Here is a 16,527-nt window from a genome sequence, read left to right as displayed (position 1 = left end):
GTAGGAAGGTCAAAAGCCGTCAACTGCCACCACTCAACCTCCACGCAAGAAAGGCAGAGAGTGGACAGGTTTGGTTGAAGAATCCTCCCCTGCTACAGTGACTGAAGATTTTTCTTAAGGGGTAGTATGATCAGAGGATTGATGGACATGCTCAACAGCTCAGGATACCATACTCTCCGTGCCCAGTCCAGAGCCACAAGATTACTTAGGCCCAGTTGTCCCTGATCTTCTTGAGAACTCTGGACAGGAGTGGAATGGGCAGAAGGGGGTACAGGAGGCCTGAATTCCACTTGAAAAGAAAAGCGTCTCCGAGCAAGTGTCTCCTTGAAAACTCCATTGAACAGAACTACCTATGCTGGACATTCTTAGTAGAGGCTCTCCCCACTGCTGCAAGATGCCTTGCACCACCTCCTGATGGAGATGCCATTCGTGATCCACTAGGTATTTTCGGCTGAGTTTGTATGCTCTGGCTGTCCAAGAGCCCGCCAGAGTTTGAAACACCATGGATATGTCCTGCTGTTCGCCATCTACAGAGGCTTAGAGCCGCCTGACAAAGGGTCCACAACCCCACCCTGCTTGTTGCGTGACAACATGGCAGTGGTGTTGTCCATGAAAACCTGCACTATCTTTCCTTTGACGGAGAGAAAAAAGGCTTTCAATGCCAGTCAGATCGCAACGTGCTCCAGCATGTTGATGTGGAGTCCAGCGTCCTCCGAAGACCAGATTCCTCTGATCTCCACCTCTACCAGATGGCCGCCCCATCCCAGGAGTGATGCATTTGTCACTACTGTCAGATTTGATTCACGAAGAGAGAGGGATCTGCCTCTGGCCCATTCGCAGTTCAGTAACCACCTCTGCAGATCTTTTGCAGTTCCCTCTGAGGTCTGGACCATGGCGGAGAGATTCCCCTGATGCTGCACCCACTGGAACTTCAGGTCCCACTGCAGAGCTTGATATGCCATCTGGCATGTGTCACCAGCAGGATGCAGGAGGCCATGAGGCCCAACAGCCTCCGTGTCATTCTCGTCGAAATCCAGAATAGAGGCTGAAACATTGGTACCACACCCTAAATAACCTGGAGTCGCTGCTTAGGGTAATAAGCCAGAAACCAGACTGCTGGTCTCCTGACGCACGAGGTTGGTGGGTCCTGCGCCCTCAGTCATGCAAAGGCTGGGCAGCATGTTTGGCAGAGTGGCTGGACGAGAACTGGCGCAGTTGGAAGCCCCTTCTGTAGCCACAAAAGGAGCGAAAGGCAGATTGAGGGGGCGAAGTGCCAATGGGAGGCCCAAGGACTTGGTCATAGCCTGAGAACCCTTGACCATCTAGAGTCCTGAACCTGCCTGGTCTCCGAAGAAACAGGTGCCATCAAAGGGCATGTCCATAGGGGAAGCTTAGACATCCCCTGAAAAGCCAAACGTTCTCGACCAGGTGTGGCGCCTCAGGGCCTCTGTCACTGAAACCACTCTACCTAGTGAGTCAGTTGTGTCCAGTCCACAACGGATCATTAACATGGCTGCATCTCTCCGGTCGGCACCAGCCTTGACAGTACAGCCCGGGCCTCCTCCCAGACCTGTGGTGGCACTTGCACAACCGTATCCCACGACGTGTGGGAATAACGGCTCAAAGGGCATGAGGTGTTCACAGACCGCAATGAAAGGCTGGCGGAAGAAAACATCTTCTTCCAAAATGAATCCACCCTCTTGGATTCCCTATCCAGAGGAGCAGTACAGAATGTGCCATGGGAAACAGGGGCTTGGACCACCAAGCTCTCAGAGGTGGGTGATGTGTCAGGAAACTTTGGTCCCCCGGTAAGGGGCGATGGCAGCGGGCAATCGTCCTAATCACAGGAGCCCCTGTGCTGGGTTTGGACCAGGTACCCAGTAGGAAGTCCGTGAGGGCATCACTGAATGGGAGCAGGGGTTCAGAGGTGGAAGCTCCCGGTTGGATCACCTGTCAAAATATTAGTTTCGACAGCCACTGAGGGTAGCTGAAGGTCCAGGACCTCAGCCGCACAGCTAACCACCACTGCATAAGAGTCTTCCTCCTCCATAGCCATGTTAGGGGGACAAAGCATACCATTATCTGGAGATGTGCTCAGTCCACTGGCTTAACACAAGTCCTCACACCAGTCCATTTATTTTCTGTATGACTGGTATTCTAAGAGGTCCAGTGACCCCTCCTATTCTACCCTAAGGCCTAGCCCAGCACCAAAGGGCTCAGGAGTTGGCATCAGGCGATGGGGACGGTGCCAACAGTGGGCACCAGGAGCATTGGTACCGGTACAAATCACAGTGGTATGACTGGCACCAATCCGGATCCAGGACTGGATCCCCGAGAGCCTATCTGAGCTGAAGCAGTCAGCCCGCGGGGCACGGAGGCACTCTGGCTGGGTTGGACTACCCAAAAATGAGATGCATGACCTCATAAAATTATTTTAGTTGGACCGGGTTTGCTCCTGCTACTGGATATTATGGGAGGTGTAGATTCGGCCCAGGTTCTGAAGAACGAGTCCTAGAATGACAACGCTCTGTTGCATCGGCCGACAGACAAGGAGAAGTCCAACAGCGCTTTGACTTGTTACTTTTTTCTTGTGCCTCGACTTACCAGATCTCCCGAGGACTTTGAATGGGACGATGACGACTTCGGAGTCCGTGACCGGTCCTGGGACCTTCCTCTTGAGTCTCAACCTGCATGGAGTCATGTGCCGGGGCAGCCGTCAGCTTTAGGGACCGCTCCCTCAAAGCCTTCAGATGCATGGCCCAGCAGTCAGAGAATGACTGTCGTGATAGCTCTCCAAACACCACAATAAAAAGAGGTGCGGATCGGTCATGGACATCGCCAGATGACAGGACCTACGGGGCTCGAAATCAGTCTTCCTAGATTACATTCCTTGGCACACCAGGAGTGATCTTAAGAAGAATTTGACAGAAACTTGAAATAAACCAGCCAAAAAGTGACCGAGGGATAGCTCTCTTCAGATCAGGGCTTGCTGGTGCAGAAAGTAAAGAACTGACATAGGCATGCCTGGGTGGTGCCTATATAGGAACCGCAATACAATTTCTGGCAGGGACAGTGCCGACGACTGGTGCGGAGCCAGTCAACCAACGCCACCTACTGGCATGCAGGGGTATCACTCACAAAAAAATCTTCAAGATCCAGACTGGGAAGAATTCAAAGGTAATTAATCTGCAGCTAGAAATCTATATCAGATGCATTGACAAATCAACTTGTATAGATATGAAAATCAAATTTATATTTTCTTTATTAACTAATGGAATACTAGCAAAGAAGAGGCCATTTTGGCTTGAAATACCTATTTTGCTGTTCGCAGCATCCATTCTCCATGGTACCAACTAACTAGAACAAGGGGGTTTTCACGATTAGCAACTTGGAAAGCAGAAAGGGGGATTCAAGTTCCGTTCATTGTCATCACAATAACTCAGATGTTTACAGTCACTCTTGTGTTCACAATCACTTCTGGAAGTTAAAAGGTGTAGGATAATAGGAGGCTGCAAACATTTGTCTGGGGGGCCTGTCGGCATTTTCCCTGCAATAAAGCCATGTCTCGCTCCTAAGTACTGTGTAAACTAAACCACGAAAAGCTATTCAGTGTGATCTCTTACCTCCTCAAGAAACACATGGCTGAAAGACCATTTTGGAGTCTCTCTTAAGCCACCATGGATTCCCTAGGGGCACGTAAATTGGTGTTTGCGTGGCTCCTCAATTAGGGACCGCTCAAACAATGCATAAAGAAAGACAGAGGATGTCTCGGGACAAAATGCGAAAAAGATGGCAAGGCGGGACAACTGGATAAGGCACGTACGGATTTCGGTAGTTGCACAGAGGGATTATATTTTATGGAGAATGAAGGGCGTACAGCTGATGAGGGTGCAGTCAAAATCCTTGCCAAGTATTTTGAAGCTTTTGCAATTCTGTCCTTCGCAACAGAAAAAACAAGCATTCTCAATGCAACGGGTCTCGCATTTGCTCGTGTTAGAACTATTAGCATTGTAAAGAAAAAAAACGCAGCGTGATTGCACTATGTAAAATGCAGCACGATCGAGCTGCGTGGACAATAAACAGATAAAGTAGTCCGGACCCCAGGCTGAAAACATCAAGCCTCCTATGTTTTTAGTAGTTTACCGGTGCTGTGTAGTTAGTCCAAACACCGTAAAAGACATGATGTATGCATGCCTTTCACAAATGAAAGCAAGCAGATTTTAAAAGAAAAGCCCACGAAGTAAGTGCCTGACGTGACATGAGCGTGGTTTAAAGCCCAAAGAGAGATTACAGAATCATAATTTGGGAACTCTTCCGTCCTTTCGGCAAGAACCTGATCTAGTCACGTCACTTAAAGCACGCAAACATTTAAACTTTACTAAGTCTCATTCGCTAGCAACATGGATAGGTTTATAATCGTGGTTTAAACATAGAAGGCTGTAATCCTCTGTCATGCATCTAACACTGCAATCGTACAGAAAGGAGAGGTGCAACGAAAAAAACTCGAGGGCGCGCGCCGCTTGTGAACAGAGAAGCTCGGATCCAGTCACCGCACGCGGCCTGTCAGTGCACCCGGAGACTGAACACAGTATGTGAAGACTGTGGTTATAACGTGACTGAAATTGAGATCTAACGCCTTTGTGAAATCGTCAAGTGTAAGCCTCTCGCCACTACCCACGGGCGTGTCTCTCTCTTCTCCATTTAGCCAGCCAGAGGCAAAACAATGTGTAAAAAATAAAAATAAAGTACAAAGACGTTTGTTTGAGGGAGGGAAACAGTCTTTCACAATCTCTCTGTCACACGTGGGGTTGATTTGACGTAATCTGTGCCGCCATCGACCGGTAGTTTCAGTTAGGGTCGAGAAATGATATAAAGCAAAGAAACGGAAAGGCGCTGGGAAACGAGCTTTTCACCCATCTGGTACCCTGTGCGGATTTCAAGAAATTATATTACATAAATCAGGGACATTGCTGTCAATAGTAAAGGAAGGCCAGGAGTGTTTTGAGAACACTGTGTCCCAATTGGTGGTGGGAGGGGCAATACAGGCACCCCAGACCTACAATGCTATCACCGACAGAGCCTCTGAAGAAACAAGGTGCTGATGTGTGACTAAACGCTGAACTGCAATACTGACGTTCAAAACCAAGTAGAGGCCACATAACGTATCTGATACAGCAGGGCTGATATAAAGAAAACTTGTCCTGTAGGGTCAAGTGATCCAAGTCTCTAAAACCTCATTGGTAAAACAGCAACTGCAAGGAACAAAACTAAATATCTCCTAGTGAAGAAAGGAATTCAGGACACAAAGAACAGAACGTGATGAAGCCCTAGAAAGGATTAGGAGTAACAACCCTCCCCAATCTCATTTGAACCCGCTCAATTGCACCTTTGCTCAGAAAAAGGGAGACCCTCCAACTAGAAAGATACAACATACTGCTTATGGGGAACAGAAGAAAAAAAACAGGTCGGGAGGAAAAAGCAGGTTATTGAAAAGGGAGGATGTATCCCATGTATTGTCTGAAGGACACCACAGCCTGTTATGATGGACAGTCAGTACATCATAGAGGAAGGTACTCCCAATAGGATGCAGGTCCACCTTCGATGTATTAAAATGGATTGGTAGAGGAGACAGACAGCTCCAAGGTTCACAGAGGCCAACGGCAGCAGTCATGCCTCCATAATCTGAAAAACCTTGCTCAGCTCAGAAGGCTGGTGTTGCCCATAAGGCTGAACTCTTGCATATCCTTTGAATTTTCTATACTATTGTTTGAACTGGCAAGCAGGAGAAACAAAGACCAGAAGGCGAGTAAATGCGCATTTTCATTAATTTCTCCAAGATCTAATCACCCTTCAAGACAAAAAGTGCCAGATGTCACCCGTAAGTGCTGTAAAACACATCCAAACGAGTCTACTTATGCTCACACATTAACCACCAAAGCCACCGTGTCTAGATGAATCTATTAATTCACTTTGTGGTCCCAAATCTATTACAAGTACAACAGTACAGTGGACAGTCACATGGGCTGGTAAAACTGGAATCACCATCTACAAAAAGGCATGTGAGTACCAGGCCAAAGGGCATGTGGGCATTGCATGTACAAAGCAACACAATTTTCATTGCATCAAGCCATATGGACTTCCTATTTGCTGGAGGGGAGAGAAAGAAGTGGTGCTAAGCTCGGAACATGAAGAAGCATCTGGAGACAGGAGAATGGATTAAAAAAAAAAAAACCTTTGTTCACCTAAAGCTGGTGATGATAGGAGGATCGAGGAGGACCTCATTGGAAGGCATCATGGGGTCTCATGTGGAAAAACTGTTTGGACGATTTCCCTCAATAAGTTTGCATTTAACTCTGCAACTTGCAACGCTAATTTTCGGACCTCAGCTGCTATGCTTAGGACCTAGTTAAAAGACAGAATGTCCTCCAAAGGGCTTCTCCTTTCAGACATTTTTTTTTTTTTTAATTAAACATTTTTAACATATAATTAAAAAAAAATAAAACAAACACAATAATTTATTAGGAATTTGAATATGTGACTTGAAAACAGTGCCCAGCCAATCCTCCAATAAATCCTCTAATACATCCCACCACCTAAAATTAAAATATATTAAATAATTAAGAATTGAATTCAGCATACAATAAATAAATGAAATACATTTGAAAAATTAAATTAGATTAAACATGTAAACAAATTGCGAATGAAGATATTAAATCAATTATAAATTAGTATAAAAACACATACATTACTATACTACGTTACAGTAACAAAATAAAAACATAACACAATAAACAACATAATAAAAACTTCAATGTTAATTGCAAAAATGGAAAAATGATATACTTATCTTCAATATTTTTGTTCATATTTTTATTCAATACATTTTGAAAATGAGCACATGGCCAAACAATATTTTTGAGTGACTGTTTAGAAGAGCAACACCCTTGCAAGGCACTATCAAAAGATTGCATACAAACCAATTCTTGTCCCTCTTGTTCAAACCTCCCTGGCCATACCTCTTCTGAGGAAGTCTGTGCCTCACAGGAAGATTGTCTCATGTGCCAAGATGCACAGGGGTCTTAGACTTCTGGATTGTGAACCTACCCATTCAGAGCTCCCAAACAGAGAAATTGATAGCACTTGAAGACAACGTCGAAGAACCACAAAGTGGTCCCCAATATTATTAGCAATAACCTATCACAAAGACAGTAGAATAGGCATCCTTAAAAGGGTAGATAGAGGTAAGCTCAACCCCATCATACATATTTTAACCCCAACAGCTTACCACCATCACCTTCCCCTCAACTTTTCAAACCCTTCCCTGTTGGGGTAAGTTTTAATAAAATTTGTGTGTCATTGTGGACGCTCAATGCTCCTGCTCATAGCCTTCTCCCTCTGGCGTTCAGTTGCTGTTGCTTGTTCTCAGTCCTTCTTGAACCAATAACCATGGCTCCTGAATACCCTTGTTTCCAGTAGTTCTCTGCTCAGTGCCTTTATCGTTCGCATGCAGTTGCAGATTGTGCTTAGCCTAATTTTTGATGGTCAATTGCTTGATTCATAAATGATTTTCTAAATGATCCCTTTGCTGGCACTTTTACCTTTTAGATTATTGATATCCAGGCTCCTGAGGGGTTATTGGGTTGCCCATCCCTTTTGTGGTGTAGCATCATTTACAGCTGAAATGTGGCGAGGCTTGCTGTAAAACATCAAACCAAATGGGAAGGTTCAACTATATTTTGAATACTTCACTGTCAGATGGTCAACAGAGCCACAAGAAAAGATCATAAAGCCCGCACAAATTTTAGCCAATAGTTTAAAGTTCTCACTAGTAGTACCTATTTTCTTAGCAGGGGCCGCTTTGCTTGAATTTTACAGCAGTGGCTCTCCCGCTGCACTGTGGAGAGCCACTTCCTTTGTGTCTCATTTTCTCTACGTCAAACGGCCTGCAGCACTTTTCTTGGCCTTTGGAGGCCTTGTGCCACACAATTTCCTTCTCATCCTGCGATGGCGCTCCCTGGTAGATTTTTCAGAGCCCAGAGAAGGGCCCCCCCTTCTCCTCATAGGGGAAGCATGACAGTGCTTACCTGCAGATATTCTTTTCAGGGCGAGCCTCCAGGTCCTGGCCCACCCCAGAGGCAGAAACTAAGTACTGTGGCAGAGGCCCATGCGCTTTGTTGCAGAAAATTGGTTAAAGTTGCCAAAACCTCACTGGGTTATATCTCAGGCCCGCTGGGCCAATTTTGATGATTCTAGTCTCCTTTTTCTCCTGGAAGTGAGCCCTAGCCATCTGGCGTACTTTTGACAGGCCTCCTAGCCTCAAAGATGAATAACTTGGCAGAGGGGTAGTTTCACCTTGCATTTTGCTTTACCTCTGGGATTCTCCTTCTCCTTGCACAGACCAGTCTTTCCATCAACTGGTCCTCAGGGGGAGTAGTGGGACCAGCTTCCCTGATCCTGGAGAGTACCCCACTGGTCTGGGGTCAATCAGAGTCAGAGTCCTGAGGCCAGTTGTCCAGCACGGTCGCGCCTCTGGCCTATCCTCCCTGCACAGTCTTATGTGGTAGCTTAAAATGGCATCACAGAGGAATAATTTACCAAATGTGCTCTGGGGGTCTCAGCTCCACCCTTCACTGACATCACTGCCACGGCCTAACCCAGCAAATCATCAAAGGAGGCCTTCTCCTGGTCAGGCTGGACAGCCCTGGACTCCGTCCTTTGTTTAGTGGCCTGGGGTAGGCCCTCTTCCTGGCACAGGATGACAGCTGGTTGATTGATGCAGAGCAATTCACCCACTCCTTTTGAGCTGGCTTAAGCATTGATAATTGCTCCCTTTGATGGGCGAGGTCTTTGTTCCTGCAGCTGGAGAGAAAAGTAACACAGCCCAGTAGGGTCACAAAAGGCCTGGACTTTGATCCTGAGCTGATTCAGAGAAATAGGACATTCCTGGATGACCCATAAGCTGTAAAGATATGCTTTTGGACTTTACATAATTGTTCTTTTCATACAGGTTACAGTGTACATTGGTGCAGCGCCGGAGGCTGTAGACCACGGGGAACCAGAGCTGCACCCTAAGGAAGCCCTTGCCATAGGTGTATAATAGAGTGTTACTATAGTCAAGACAGTAAAGCACACTGACGTTCCTGATATGTGTACATCCACATTATAAAGCCTATTCCAGGTCACGGCCCAACCCTGCATAGTCCCTTCTGCGCCAGGCTATCTATGTGCAGTTCCTGGGGACAACTGGATTCTCCCATGCACAGCTCTTACACATGTGCACAAATGTTCATATGTAATTTAGCATGGAGATGGGCTGTGGGCGTTGGGTGCAGAGTGGTCAGGACTCACGCATTTGGCGTGCGGTTGGAGTCCTTGGTTGTTGTTTCTTCTTTGGACAGGGCCGCTTGTCCACGGGAGTTCTTGGTCCTTTTGGGTGCAGGGCAGACCTCTGGAGCTTGGCAAAGGTCGCTGGTCCCGCTGGATGAGTCGCTGTTCTTGTGCAGGTTCTTTGAAACAGGCTGGTAGGGCTGGGACCAAGTCAGTTATCGTCTGTCTTCTTCTCTGCTGGGGGTTTCAGATATGCAGTCCTTTTTGTCAGGTCACCAGGAGTTGGTGGGCAACTCCACTAGCTGAAGTGCCTTGGGGCACTGTGACATGAGTGCTGAGCCTTTGAGGCTCGCGCCCAGGTGTTACAGTTCCTGCAGGGGGGGAGGTGAGAAGCACCTCCAACCAGAGCAGGCTTTGTTTCTGGCCTCAGAGAGCACAAAGGCCCTCACCCCATGGGGTCAGAAACTTGCCTGCTAGTGGCAGGCTGGCACAGACCAGTCAGTCATACTGTACAGTATTAGGTAAAATACAGGGGGCACCTCTAAGATGCCCTCTGTGTGCTTTTTAGAATAAATCCAACACTGGCATCAGTACAGGTTTATTGTGCTGAGAAGTTTGATACCAACCTTCCCAGTTTCAGTGAAGCCATTATGGAGCTGTGGAGTTCGAAATGACAAACTCCCAGACCATATACTTAATATAGCCACATCGCACTTACAATGTCTAAGAATGGACTTGGACACTTTAGGGGCATATTGCTCATGCAGCTATGCCCTCACCTGTGTTATAGTGCACCCTGCCTTAGGGCTGTAAAGCCTGCTAGATAGGTGATTTAGCTATGCCACAGGCAGTGTTTTGTGGGCATGGCATATCATGTAAACTTTGCCTTTTTCTCCTCACCAACACACACAATCTGCAATAGCAGTGTGCATGTGTTTGGTGAGGGGTCCCATAGGGTGGCAAAACACATGCTGCAGTCCTTGGGGACCTTCCCTGGCCACAGGGCCCTTGGTGCCACTGGTACTGTGCCAATTGTGGAAATAATGGTACATTTTTAGGGAAAGAACACTGGTGCTGGGGGGCTGATTAGCAGGATCCCAGTACGCTGTCAGTCAAGTCAGCATCAATATCAGGCAAATAGTGGGGTGGGGGGTGGAGGGGTAGCTGCAACAAGGACCAGTTTCCTACAATTATCTTACCCAAACCCTGTACATAAACAGTACCTTGGACCTAATCATAACCTTGTTTAAACCTTGTTTGCAAAAACTGCTATTTATTCTTAGTTCCGCTGCTGGCCCCAGTGCAATCAGGCATAATCGTGTGCTAGTGGACACCGGCTGGGGGTGGAGACGTGAGGAACAAAAACGGTCCAGGGCCCTGAATGGGGAGCTGCAGTGCTGTGCGGCCTTGTTCAGGTGGCTGCACCGGCATGCAACTAGGAGGTCACGCTTGAGAGGAGCGGTTGCAGCCGAATGGATACCAGAGGCCTTCCTCGACAAGCATGATGGGCCTGGAGACGCAGTCTCTTGCCAGCAGAACAGCGTTGGTGCCACAAGCATCAGGGGAGCCAGAGGGGAGGCTGCAGGCTCCCCTGCGAGAGGCGCCAGTCGGGTGAGGGGTGGCTAACCGATCGTCCTGTGAGAGGGCAGTGAAAGCGCCCGACTGGCAGCAGTCATCAATCTCTAGATGGCCCAGTGTGCAGAAACAAAGCCTTGAGGTGACGAGCCCTGTCCCTGGGAGAGTACAGCACTGGGTGCCTGAGCATTGATGCTGGCTGTGGGGGATGCCCTGTGACCTGCCAGGGTCCCAGTGAGCCAGAGTTGTTCAAAGGTCTGCTCGTCTTGGAGAGGAGGCATTAGCGAGGGTGGTGGTTCTCACCTCAAAGACACAGCAGATGGACACTGGAACATTGTATTGGGTAATACCTCAGGGAGTTACCCGCCCTACAGAGCCCTAGAAAGCAGACTACAGTCGATCTTGGAGAACCTGCACGACACCAGGGGAAAAGACAGGGCAGGGGCCAACCCAGAGGAAGATAGACAAGTTTACCAGACCTACAGCAGATGAATAAGAGAGACACTAAATGAGGGGGTGGGGGGGGCAGCGAGGAGGGAGTGTTATTGCCTGCCAGCACTCTACCAGACATTACCACCTTCATACTCCAGCCATACAAGGTTCTAGAGCATCCCAGGAGGACAAGATTGGAGAACTGACTTGACTTGTCCTTGCTCCGCCAGGACCTCCACAACACAGCTGTGCAAGTAACCAAGGCGGAGAGGCAGCTTTCTGAAGTTGAAGACATGACCAAAACCTTACAAACCATGCTGGTGGCCCACCAATGCAGCGAGGCAATTATAGGCTAGGGTGGAGGGCAGGTTGAGAAGTAACAACATCCACCTATTTGGTGCGCCTGAGGGTATTGAACAGCCCAGGCCCACCAGCTTCATAATGGACTAGCACTAATCATTGCTTAAAAAAAAATAATTATCCACATGTTTTGTGGTGGAGCGAGCACACAGATCTTTAGCAGCCAGTCCAGGACCAATTGTTGCAAGAATTCTAAACTTTGTGGACAAAGACGTCATTCTCAGAGAAGCCATGACTTTGGGAAAGCTGCAGTGTGGTGGGGCCCCAGACATGCTTTTCCCGGTTTACACATGGAAAGTTCAGCAGCAGCTCCGCACTTTCCATCATTCAAGGAGCAATTTAGAGCCATGCAAGTTAAGTAGATGTCCAGAAAGACACAAGAGTGCCTGGTGCTGGGCGGAAGAAGACTACGATTTTGGAAGGGTTGGATCCCCGACTCTGGCTACCCCATGCAAAGATCCAGCTACCATCCCATGGCAGCAGTTTCCCTGGCACTAGGAGAAACAGATGAAGGCACATACCTGAAGGTGACGCCGTATCAACCACAAAGTCATTGGAAGGCTCCCCCAGACAAGCAGAGGAAGAGGTATAAAGATCTCCACTGGCCACTTAGGCCCTTCATAACCCCTGGACACAGCGTGCTGAACTGGTGCTGCAGACGGAGGGCCACGGGAAGCCTACCCTCAAAGTTGTCACTAACTGTAGGTGGGTGTTACTGTTGAGTTTTTAGTTTGGGACAAAAATGCTTCATGTAACAAAGTTTAGGGAGGAGGGAGGGAAGAGCGTTCGGTAGCCACCAACTGTGGTGCTGAATAAGGGTTTCAGCTTTCACATCCATATGCAATGTGCTGGACCTAATTCAGGTCCATCTTCAGATAAACATTGTGCAACACCATTTACAACGGCCTCAGACGTAGCGGCAAGACCCTCTGGGGATTTTGCGGGGAGGGAACACCACAGTCTAGTGGAATGAGGATGGTCTCTATGAAAAAATTAAATGGGGGGCTGAGTTGACACAGGCCCCTTTGGGCGGTTTGTGATGATATGCAGGGGTTGGCATAGTCACTTGGTTGGGTATACACCCCCCCACACTTACTAGACTCGACACTGGAGGTGCTTTCACAACTGCTAACTACAGCCACACCAGGCTTTACACTGACAGAACTTTAAACCAGTGGTGGCCCACTGCAGGATACAAATTATGTTTCACTGTTTCCCCAGTCCACACACCTCCAGACGTGGAACAATACTACCTAGCAGAAATACTATATACATACTACTCTACCTACCACAGAACCTCTTCCAGAATAGACACTACTTTGTGATCCCTTCACCAGACACTGGACACATCACAAAGATACGTATCTTTTCAAGAGGCCTTTCGGATCACTCACCGGAGTTGCTGGTAGTGAGTGTGGGCTGGTGGGGGGCGGGGACTGGGTCTGCTGAATCCCTGGTAGTTCTTAGATGATGAATTTAAGAAACAGCTGTGTCTTTGACACAAGACACGCAATGTAGTCTCAATCAGGCACAGCTCCTAGATACAGCGCAACTTGGTCGGCTTCACTCCTAGGTGAGGGTATAAGAGATGAGAGACAAGATGGGCAAACTGCTCACAACTACTGACCAATCCTGTAGCAAATAAGCTGAGCTGAGGACCTCGAATGGGATTACAGTTAGATGAGCAGACGATCTGGCGAGGGATTTTACCTCGCATGTTAAAACTCTGTACACTCATTGGGAACCTCCTCCTGCAAAGTGAGATAAATCTATCATCCGGGATCTGCCCCTGCAAGCTCTTTTGGTGATGGAGAGCAAGGACCTAGATCTTCCGGTTACAGTGGAGGAGATCCAGCAAGCAATCTCATCTATGCCATCTGGGAAAACCAAGGGCCCAAACGGGTTCCCCCTGGAGCTCTTCATAAGACACTCCACCATGCTGGTTCCACACTTCTAGCAATGTATGAGGATGCATTCGAATGAAGAAGATGCCTCGAGACCTTCGGAGTGCAACAATCGCAGTAATCTTTAAGTCTGACAAACCCTCAAGAATGTGGTTCTCATCAGCCCAATCACCCTTATAAACCTAGAAGTCAAAACTCTTGCTAAAGTATTGGCCACCTGCCTCAGTAAGGTGGTACACTCAGTGATCCATGCTGACCAAAATGGTTTTATGCCCAACAGGAGCACCAGATACTGTCTCCGCCGCCTGCATCTAGCTTTGGTACTAGCAGACAAACTATTGGAGGATGCCGCACTCCTCCTAGGGAGCATAGAATGGGTGTTCGATATGGTGCATTGGCCCTACCTGGTAGTAGTGATCCACAAAATGCACTTTGGACCCATGCTTAGGCGCCGGTTGTCCATTTTGTTTACACAGAACTATGGACCCAGGTTTATAATAATGGAGCTCTATTGCCTACATTCCCCATAGAAAGGGGCACCCGGCGGGGTTGCTCACTTTCTCTTATTATTCACGCTGAAGACTGCAACTCCTTGCACGCGGATGCTATGCATCTCTTCATCCAGAGACCAAAGGATGCAATCACGGCTCTTAGAAATCCTGACAATTTACGGTGATGCTTCGGTACTCATAGTTACCTGGGGAAGTCAACAACTGTACCCCTTTGAAGGGGCGTCAGGCCAGGAGGTGGTAGATTCCAGGCTGAAGGAGGTAGGCGACAGCTTTTGCTATCTGGATATGATGGTAGCCCTCACCCAACAAAGATACTGGGATCTCAACATTACCTAGATACTGATTAGGGTGACACGGACAAGAAAGAATGGTCTACACTGCCACTAATCATGGTAGGAAGGGGTGTGCTATTCGAAATGGACTCCCTTCCTCGTTTCCTTTAAGTTTTACAGCACTACCTCTACCCACCTCCAACACCTTTGTCACAGATTTGTAAACACAAAACACCAGTTTTCTTTGGTTGGGTAAAATACCTGGGGTCTCCTTGGAAAAATGTAATTTCTCTCCCTATGAGGCAGGGATAGGCTGGGCATATGGGGTGTGCCAGGGAACTGCAGTGCCTTCAGTGCCGCCTATCCCCAAGTTCATTCTAGCATAAATCTGGGAATGTGCCAAAACGCAAATCTACTGGGAAAGGGTCTTCAGAATTGTTAAGCGTGTGATAGGAAGACCAATAACTTTCAAAAATAATCATGGCTATCATGGACATACTAAGGAAGGGGGCTCCCATGCTTCATGCTCAGCCATCTCTATGGTTTACTTAGTGGCAAAGAGAGAGGTAGCCTGGCAGTAGAAGGACATACAAGCCACTCTACTGCATGCATGGATCAGGGGCATAGACCAATGATCAGCAAAAGAAAGCCTTGTGTACAAGGGTTGAGGTGTGCCCAAGAAATATGAAAAGATATGGGGTGCCCCTGGACTCAAAATGCAGAGAACCTACATCAATAGCAAACCTGTTGCGAGAAGGCGGACACATTTTAATACCTGTGATACTGGATTGGGCAGATTATATAGACATCAAGCTGATTGTAGTGTTTGTACTGATTGACTGGCACACAAATGTCTGGCCCATGAGGACAACGTTATTCTGATGTGGTTTACATCCATATAATTTTTTTTTTTTTTTTTTAAACAAACCGAATAAAATGTGCAATAAAAAATGTTATTTACAACACTTAGAGACAACAAACCTATAGTATGAAATGCCACAATAATTTGGTTATTTATACAACAGTCAAATAATCTAATTAAAACCCTAACTGCCCTTAACTCTTAACCCTAAACCTGATGTGTTCCAAGTGCTTCTGTCATTCGGTGCGAGGTGCAGCTTCAGAACAAACACAAGGAAAGAGAAGGTAATGCCACTTCATATTTTCTAGTTTTTACTGGACTGTGAGCAGAGGTTTAACCTAAGTGGTCAGTATAAGTCAAAGAGAAAACAATACATTCACAGGCATGTGAAACTTGCATGCCTTTAACCTGATTTATTACTGTCTGAAGGTGAGATCATTGTGGTCATATTCAAGCCAAAAGAATCCCAGTATGTGTTAATTTGTGTCAGGAGGAGTGGTTTTGATCTTCTGTATGATCAATTGATTTTGGAGCCAGAGGAGAGGGTTTTCTGCAGGCTGCAGTAGATGCTTATGAACTAATGCCAAAAGAAGACATGGAAGCCTGCATCTATCACTGGTATGTTTGAGCTCAACTAAATGCTACACAAATTGGAAGGACGTGTCACAAGATTGGTTATGTCTCACTCATGAGTAGTGAAAGGTCTGGAATTACAGATTTCCCATGGTCATATTTGTATACCTGTCATTTTCAAGGTGACTGTAAATGTGGAGCTGCACATGCCAATAAGTACTTACCCATTTATCCTTGGCTCACATCAGTTACAACTAATAATTATGACAGAGTCTATTTAGAATAGAGTTATAATGCCTAGAGATAAAACCAATGATTGAAAGGTAATTGAATCTAAATATGACAACTACGATGTGTTAATTTATGTTCTTTATTTTCCTTTCTAATGGATATTATGTCTCTTTTAATCATATCTCAGACGATGTTACAGATATTGCCTAGAATTTCCAGAAGTGGTGAAAAGTAAGTAAATATTTAAAATCAATCTTGGGGTGGCACTTATATCTAAAGTGCCTAAGGCTCCGTGCATAATAATCTGTGAGGGTCTGACAAGTGAAACGTCCTGGCCAAATGTACAAACGTAATTCATGCACAACCACAAAAGATACGCTTGTGAGGTTTGCTTTTCTCATTAACAGAACACATGTCAATAACTGAATAACCATTTGTGGTAAGAAACCTAGCCATGTTGTGCCCGGTCCTACAACAGG

General features: G+C 46.9%; 1 protein-coding gene across 2 annotated transcripts in view; it reads right to left on the bottom strand.

Annotated features, from left to right (window-relative positions):
- Positions 1-16,527, bottom strand: part of PNPLA7 (patatin like phospholipase domain containing 7) — a 1,294,112-nt gene that overhangs the window by 1,136,239 nt on the left and 141,346 nt on the right. The window lies entirely within an intron of this gene.

This window comes from Pleurodeles waltl, chromosome 6, assembly GCF_031143425.1.
Source record: "Pleurodeles waltl isolate 20211129_DDA chromosome 6, aPleWal1.hap1.20221129, whole genome shotgun sequence".
NCBI lineage: Eukaryota > Metazoa > Chordata > Amphibia > Caudata > Salamandridae > Pleurodeles > Pleurodeles waltl.
This window is presented reverse-complemented; position numbering and strand designations above follow the sequence as displayed.